The sequence below is a fragment of the Myotis lucifugus genome, unplaced genomic scaffold, assembly GCF_000147115.1.
Source record: "Myotis lucifugus unplaced genomic scaffold, Myoluc2.0 scaffold_160, whole genome shotgun sequence".
In the NCBI taxonomy this organism is placed as follows: Eukaryota; Metazoa; Chordata; class Mammalia; order Chiroptera; family Vespertilionidae; genus Myotis; species Myotis lucifugus.
The window spans coordinates 973,224-982,001 of NW_005871208.1; the positions used below are offsets into that span (position 1 = coordinate 973,224).

Below are 8,778 nucleotides of genomic sequence, written 5' to 3' on the forward strand. Positions count from 1 at the left end.
AACTCAATGTGCTGAGATGAGTGAGAGAGGGGGAAAGATGTAAGCAAAGACACAAAGTAATAGAGGCTATCGATGTGACAGGAATAGCTGGCAGTCCACGTTAGCTGAAAAATAGGAGCTGGAGAGGGCAGGGGGAAAGGCTGCAGGCTGGGGCTAGATGGTGGATATGGTGGCTGGATGGGGCGGGCTTAGAATGTCAAGCTGAGCACTGGAGGTGCTTGACCTGGAGAGCGCCATGATCAGAGGTGAGCGAGCCAAAGGGATGGGGGATACTATATGGAGTGTATGTGTGTGAACATGTGTATGTGTGTGTGTGTGTGTGTGTGTGTGTGTGTGTGTGTGTGTGTCTAGTTTTGGTAACCCAAGGCATCATTATGAAACATCTTAAATATCAATGTGCCTGTTTAAGATACACTTTTTCCCCCTTCTCTGTGGTGTAGTGATCAAAAGTGTTTCTGGAATCAAATACAACTAGGTTCAAGCCCGAGCTCCGCCACTTACCATCTGGGTGAACAATTACATAACCTCTCTGAGCCTCAGTTTTCTTTGTGTCTAGAATGAAGACATAAAACTTGCTCAGGGCTGGGGTGAGGATAAAGTGAAGTGTGTATGTAAAGCATTCGTAGAATGCCTGGTACATAGTAGGTGGTCAATAAATTCTAACTGCTATTATTATTGTTGTTGTTGTTATTTCTCCTCTATTGCGGATACCTGCTCTGGTGACCACCCCAGCCCCTCCCCCATGCCAGCCTGCTCCTCCAGGTCTGGGTGCTGTTTGGGACCAGCTCTCCACAAAGGTTCTGAGTTATCCTTATTGTCCCTTTGCAGGTGTGAACAGCTCCCGGGACAGTGTTGTTTCTGGGGACCTCTCTGCCACCTGTACCTGTGGCACCAGATACAGTGGGATGGGAGCCTGTAGCAGCAGCTGTAAGAAGGGTTAAGTTGGCAGGGCTTGAAGAAACACTGAGCCTCCAGCCCTCCCCCGCACCCAGAGGGTCCCAGCTGGCCCTTATGCCCAACCCACCCAGGTGCAACCCAGTGGCAGGTATACTGGTTGATCTCACCCTGACCTATTTTCTCTGCTGCCCACTTCTCATTTCTTTCTTTTTTTTTTTTAAGTATCATGTTTTCCATTTTATTATTTATTTATTTATTGTTAATCCTCACCCAAATATATTTTTGCATTAATTTTTAGAATGTGTGGAAGGGAGGGGGAGAGACAGAGAGAGGAACATTGATGTGAGAGAGACACAGTGATTGATGGTGTCCCACATGCACCCCAACCAGGGCTGGGGATCACGCCTGCAACCGAGGTACATATCCTTGACTGGAATGGAACCCGGGACCCTTTGGCCAATGGGCTAACGCTCTATCCACTGAACCAAACTGTCTGGGGCCACTTCTCATTTCTTGTTGTGTGAGAACCCCACTCCTTGTCTTCTGCCTCCCCCAGGCCAAGAAAGGCTGCTGGGAGGAGTGACATGTGGATTTCTTCTGTGGATTCTGGGCTGCCTGGACCCATGAAGAGGACAGTCCCTCAGCCCCCGTCTCCCAACCTTCCCCTTCCCTTGCACTCTTGTTCTTCCCTTCCTTTCTCAAATCTCCACTTCCTCCTTGCTGTCTGTGCTTAAAATAAAGTCACATATTCCTGTCATGCTTGTCAATCTCTTGTCCATTATTTCAGGCCTGGAGGGTTGGGTGGCATCTCCAGGAGGGCATTCTAGGTGGCGGGGGCTGCTAGGGTTATGCCAGCTATTTATGCATCGGTGTGCTTAGGGCCGGGGACATTGAGGAGGGGTGCTCTGATGGCTCAGGGATCCTTGAGGTAATTCTTAAGTGCTAGGAAGTGTCTGGCACAGTGTTGGCTCAGAGCAGGCACTGAGCAATGTTAAAAGAATTAATGACTTCATCTCTAAGGTTTCCAATTTCCCATAGGTCAAAATATACATCATTGCATACATCATTGGAATTGTTGCAAATTGAGATGTGTTGGAGAGAATATACATTTTTTATATATTGCTGGTCAAAGAATAAATTACCATAATGACTTTGGCAAATAATTTTGTGTGTGTTGTAATATGTATGTAGATACTGATTCATGACATAAAATATATTTCTTACTTTGAGTTGTGGTTAAAAAAAGTTTGATAGTCAGGACCTTAAAGATCCTCTTTCTGAGTATACCAGTAGATATGTACCAAAAAGTTCATAGCAACATTGTTTCTTATAACAAAAAGAAAAATATACACATGCATACCTATAGGAGAATGGAGAATTATTCATACATTGGAATACTATACAGCACTGAAAAAGAAATAAATGGATGAATCACAAAAATAGGATGTTGAGGAGGAAAAATAAAATTATAGAAGCATATAAACAGGGTAATTCTATATATAGATATGTCATATATCTATATGTACCTCTCTCTATATAAAGCATAAAAGCAGGCAAAACTAAATGATTGCTTGGAGGTTTATTCACACATGATAAAATAATAAAGAAAAGCAAGAGAACAGTTAACACAAAAGCCCAGGAGAGTGATTACTTTGGAGATTGGATGGGATTAGGGATGAAGGAAGCTATGATAAGGAAGGGTCCCCCAGGGAGATTTGAAGGTCCTGGTGGGTACATAAGGATCTGTTTTATTAAATGTATGTTATATATACTCTTTGGCATGTATGAGAAATTTATAAACAAAAGGAAATGCCAACAGAGGCTCGTACTCTCTAGTCCCCTGGTTCCTTCTTCATTTTAGAGTCATCACCCCAGATTTCCTATCAGGTCTTGGGAACTGGAATCCCCAGTCCCAGTGTCCCTCCCTCGTGTCTGTCTTCCCCACTGCTAACAGATAGGCCTGCCTAAATCGCCTATTTGGTAGCAATGTGGCTGGTCGGCTCGAGCACCTTCCTGCAAGGCCCATTCCAGCCCAAGGACCTCCACTTTCCCATCTGAGCTCCCAGAACTGCCCCTCTACTCCAGGTCAGAACTCTGCAATTGTCACAAGGTGAGGTCATAAAGCCCCAGGTAGGAGAGGCCTTGTCTTCAGAGGTGAGGATTCTGGGAGTTCCTTGGGCTGTAGCTTGGCTTAGTGCTCACGGGAGGCTTGGAGGAGACCACAGCTTGGCTCATCATGGTAATATCTGTCAAGTGCCCTTATTTACTCTCCTCATCCCCTGATTCTCCCTCTTACTCTGCTGCCCCCACCCCATAGTGTGAGGAGATAAAGATGACCATGCAGAGACACCCGCAGAGCCTGGGGTACAGCAAGGAAGAGCTGAACAGGCTTAACCAGGCCATCCAGCGGCTGACTGTGGATGTGGACAGAGCTGAGAGTCAGGTGAGGGGTAGGAGTGGGGGTGGCAGAGTGTGATGGTAGGGATGTGTATCCGTTATTTATGACAACTAGAATACATTCCCCTTCCCTCATCCTTTGAAATAGATTGAGTTTCTTTTTGTGAATGTCTGAGCAAATAGGAGTGTGGCTATATGTGTACATCATGTTTACATTTGCCTATGATTCTCTGTAGTTCATATGGGTAAGTGATTCAACATGTAGGTAATATATATGCTTGTTTGTATATCGTTTTTATCTGTATGTACATTTTTATGTCTATGTGTTTTGTTTGCCCTTTATAGCATTAAATTTGAGCTCATCTTTAGAATTTGCAAGATTTTACCTAGAAATACAGTTTTCTGGTTTCTGTTTAAAAATATGTGGATCTGGTAATATTAAACTACTAGAGGCCCGGTGCACAAAAATTTGTGCACTCGGGGGGTCTCTCAGCCCGGCCTGTGCCCTCTTGCAGTCTGGGACCCCTCGGGGGATGATCACCTGCTGGCTTAGGCCCACTCCCTGGGGGATTGGGCCTAAGCTGGCAGTCAGACATCCCTATGGCAGCCTGGGAACCCTCAGGGGATGTCTACTTGTCAGTGGGGAGCAGGCCTAAGCCGCAGTCAGACATCCTCAGCACTGCTGAGGAGGTGGGAGAGGCTCCCACCACCACCGCTGTACTGGCAGCCATCAGCCTGGCTTGTGGCTGAGCAGAGCTCCCCCTGTGGGAGTGCACTGACCACCAGGGGGCAGCTCCTGCATTGAGCATCTGCCCCCTGGTGGTCAGTGTGTGTCATAGTGACCAGTCTTTCCCAGTCGTTCTGCTGTTAGGGTCAATTTCCATATTACCCTTTTATTATATAGGAGTGCCTGGCCAGCCTGGGTGAGGGGCTGATGGCTGTTTGCAGGCTGGCCACAGTCCCTTCAGGGTGGGGGTCCCCCCTGGGGTGCCTGGCCAGCCTGGGTGAGGGGCTGATGGCTGTTTGCAGGCTGGCCATGGCCCCCAGCCACCCAAGCTCCCAGTGGAGGCTGGCTGGAAGCAGGTATCTGGGATTCATTTGTCTTCTATAATTGAAACTTTGTTGCCATGAGTGGAGGCCACAGCCGGCTCAGGGCCGGTGGGAAGCTTGGCTTCCTCTATCGCCCGGGCAACCAAGCCTCCTGCTTGCTCCAGCTCTGTGGCTGCCGACCGCCATCTTGGTTGGGTTAATTTGCATATAGTCACTCTGATTGACTGGTGGGCATGGCTTAGGGCATAGTGAAGGTATGGTCAATTAGCATCTTTGTCTTTTATTATTGTAGATGTTCCACATGGCAGCATTTGGCTTGGGAATATGTTACTTTGTGTGCCACAGCCCCCACCACTCCAGATTGCCTCATTTGACATCGAGGCAGAGGGTTCTTTGCCACTGACCATCACCTAGGCTGGCACTGTTATCCCTGTGGAGAGAAAAGGTGCTGAGGCCGTGTCTCTATCTGAAGTGGAGAAATGAGCCCTAACTGGTTTAGATCAGTGGAGAGAGTGTGGGCCTGCAACTGAAGGGTCGCAGGTTAGATTCTGGTCAAGGGCAGGTGCCTCGGTTGCAGGCTCAATCCCTGCCCTGGCTTGTGTACGTGCGGGAGGCAACCAATCAATGTGTCTCTCTCACACAAAAGTGTCTCTCTCACATTGATGTTTCTCTCTCTGTCCCCCCTCCCTTCCATTCTCTCTAAAAATCAATGGAAAAATAGCCTTCGGTGAGGATTAACAAAAAAATAATTTTTGTCCTGCCAGTGGCTCAGTTGTTGAGCATTGACCCATGAACCAAGAGGGGGGTGGTTCGATTCCCAGTAGGGGCACATGCCTGGGTTGCAGGCTTGATCCCCAGTAGGGGGCATGCAAGAGGCAGCTGATCAGTGATGATTTTCATCATTGCTGTTTTATCTCTCTATCCTTCTCCCTTCCTCTCTCTCTCTCTAAAAAAACAACAAAAAACAACAAAACAAAACAAATACACACACACACCAAAACCCCCAAAACCAATAAAGACATATTTTTAAAAGTAGAGAAATGAAAGGCTGGAAACATGAAAGAGGTGCTGGTAATTTCAGGACATCGAGAGCATGCACATTTCTCTGTGGAACTGGATCCTGTTGTACATAGTTAATGTTTGGCCTCAGCCAGGCCTCTGTTGGCATTTGCGTTTGCGACTCAGGCTTAGGCCTTAGGAAGGACAGGTTCCACATGAGCGCCCCCTTTCCCCGACTTCTCTCCCTGGCAACCTCCTCTTTTCTCCCAGCCCACTCTTTGTCAAGCCTCCCAATCACGCTCCACACCGGAGGGAAGGGGTTCTGCTTTGGTCTTTTCTTGCTTTCTGCAGAGACAAGTGTCTCAGGCTCTGAGGGAGGTTCGCCCTTCTCCAGGAACTGATGACGCTGAGGGGGCAGAATGAGAGGGTGGGCATGTTGGGGTTCAGTCCCCCACCAGTCACAGCTCTGATCCTGCCTCCCCTCCCCACAGCCGGTTTCCTAAGCAACAAGCACCTTACCAAGGCAAGCAGTTATTATTATTTCCCCCTGAAGACTTCACATTCTAGTCTTCTGTGAGGACAGAATAGCCATCTTGTTAGTTTCCCTGGTAAAACAATAATCTCAGCATTATGTGCTAAGGATCACTTGCTGCTTCTCCCATCTGAACTCATATTAGAAGTGTCACTACACTGATGTCAAGGGCTTTCTCTCAGCCGTCCCAAATGGCTGGCCCCAAATCTCCATCCTGGTAATAGGGCGCGTGCGCACACACACACACACACACACACACACACACACACACACAGGTTTCAGAACAGGCATGCTCACTCCACACAACAATCTGTAATCCTTATTGGCTCCCCAGCCTCAGAAAGGTCGAGATCCTTGAGGAGATAGAGGTGGGACCAAGGATGTCCTTCTGTTCATGGTCTCCCCTTCACCCCCAGCCCAGCGACCTAGAGGGAGCTCTGCAGGAGGAGGGCGCCTCAGGCAGTGCCAAGGGCAAGCTGGCCTGGCTGGAGGCTGCCCTGAAACAGTCCAGGCAGGACATGGCCCGGCAGCTGCGGGAGTACCAGGAGCTCATGGTCGTCAAGCTGGGCCTGGACTTTGAGATCGCCACCTACCGCAAGCTGCTGGAGGGCGAGGAGAGAAGGTAAGGGCTGAGCAGTGCTTCAGATATAGCACAGGGGGTGCGGGGGTCACCACCTGGGGCCTCAGCAGCTGGGGATGGGGTGGGGAAAGGTGACCGGAGTATCCAGAGACTTGTTTTCCTGGAGGCAGTTTGTTCCCACTATTCAACAGCCCTTTAGACGGAAAGCCCCAGCTAATGAGCACCGTGGCACCTAGGTTAGGGCAACTCATAAAGTCATTCAGCCCCAGGACCAGAGAGCAGGGCTAGTTTGTCCCTCATGACAGCTGCAAGGCCCAGCCAGGGGAGTAAGGTCCCAGTCCGGAGTGCCTTCTTCTCAGTCCTGCCCATCTTCCTGGGACCTGGGGAAGGCAGGGTTTGTGGGAACCAGGAGGGCCTGGCTTTTACTCTTAGACAGCAGTAGGGACTCAAAGACTGCCAGCTCCACCCAGCTGGGGACACCAGGCTGAGGGGAGGGAGAGGGAATCCACTATGCAGCCATGCTACATTTATTATCTCTTTTAAACCCGCAACCCCATAGGAGGGATGCTTTTATCAGATGAGAAAATGGAGCCTCAGGGAGGGCAAAAGGATCACCTCAAGGATGCACAAGTAGAAAGGGATTAAGTGAAGCTTGAACCATATTCTTCAGATAATTGAGTTGTCTTCTTGTGGTCTTCTTTAAAATGCACCCCCACCCACAGTCTCCCTTTTCAAGATGTTTAGGCCCCCCAAAGTATAGATCTTTTGCCTTCTCCCTCTCCCGAGAAGTCATCAATAAAAGTGAGTTATTTAAATTTATGGCAGGAAGGATTGAATTTAAAGTTTCAAAGGAGCCTTCACTCAAAAGGCTGTGGGGATCTGAGAGAACCAAGGAGCTTGCAGGATGAATGACTTTTGTAGAGAGGAGAATGGGGACCGTTACACCCAGGAGCGAGGTCCACTTACCTCTGTCCCCCTCCTCCCTGCAGGCTTGGCCTGAGACGGGGAGCAGAGAGCCTCAGTAAGTAAATAATAGGTATAACCGGTTGGAGGGGCCAAATCTTATCTGCCCCCCTTTGTTGTGCATCCTCTTGGGAAAGGAGAAGGGGTCTGCGTCCTCTGTGTGTCTCCCTTTGCCAGGGGTGGTTTCTCTCTTGGGAGTGAGTCTTTGTGTTTGTGTGTAGGGTGGGGGGAGGGTCCTGAGGTCTGTTCTTTGCAGGGAGGTTCTATTGCAGTGGTTCTCAACCTGTGGGTCGCGACCCCGTTGGCGGTCGAACGACCCTTTCACAGGGGTCGCCTAAGACCATCCTGCATATCAGATATTTACATTACGATTCATAACAGTAGCAACATTACAGTTATGAAGTAGCAACAAAAATAATTTTATGGTTGGGTCACAACACGAGGAACTGGGGGTCTGTGTATCTGTTACTTTGGGGAGTTTGCCTGTCTGACTCCTAGTAGGGAGGAGGGTCTGTGCATGGCTTCCTGGAGGAGTTGTTGGTATGCCTGTCTCCTGGGGTGGAGGGCGGGAAGGGGGTTTCCTCCCTCCAACAGCCACTCTCTGCTCAGCCCTGGACAGTGATCTCACCTGCCAGCCCGGCTTGGCCCGGGGCCCTGACCGCCTGCTACCTTCAGGAGCAGGAGCGGGCTCCGACGCCCTGGAGACGAGCACTCCTGGCTGCAGCGGCTCACTCTGCGGCTCCCCAGGCCGTGTCAAGGAATTCAGCTGCAGAGACTTCTCCGGACGTTGAACACCTCCTCTCCTGCTCCAAGAACCCTAGCCTTTGCCCCAAAGACTTGGTCCTCTGTCTCAGACGCCCCTCCCATGGATCTGGCCCTCGCCTCATTTCTCCCTCGTGTCCCTCACCCTGGACCGTAAAGTCTCAGTCTTGCCCTTTGAACCGCCTGCACCCCTCTTTTCCTGGGACTCTTCCTTTGCAATAAAAATGTTCTGCAGTGGACTGAGCCACCAGGCTGTTCGCACGTGGATTCCTCAGAACAAAGACAAAGCTGGCCAGATTTGGGGTCTGGACACTACCCAGAAGCAACCACCCTAGCTTGGGGTCCATTGTCAGCTCTTCCTGGCAGAGGAGCTGAGAACTGCATCCATTCATCCACTCATTGGCTACAAACAAACACAGAGTGGCCTCTGGGGGTCAGGCATAGTGCTCGGTGTGCAAGATGACATGCTAGTCCTGGCTCCCTGGAGATGACATTCTGGTGGGGGGGGGACCCTAAACACGAAAGCAGACCAGAAAGAGAATGGAGTGGGCTAGGGATGAGGGCGCGCCTTCTGTGCCCAGGCAGGGGCTCTTGAGGA

The 8,778-nt window shown here is 49.8% G+C and overlaps 1 pseudogene; it reads left to right on the forward strand.

Annotated features, from left to right (window-relative positions):
- Positions 1-235: 235 nt before the first annotated feature.
- On the forward strand, positions 236-8,209 carry LOC106698291 (annotated as a pseudogene).
- Positions 8,210-8,778: the final 569 nt, after the last annotated feature.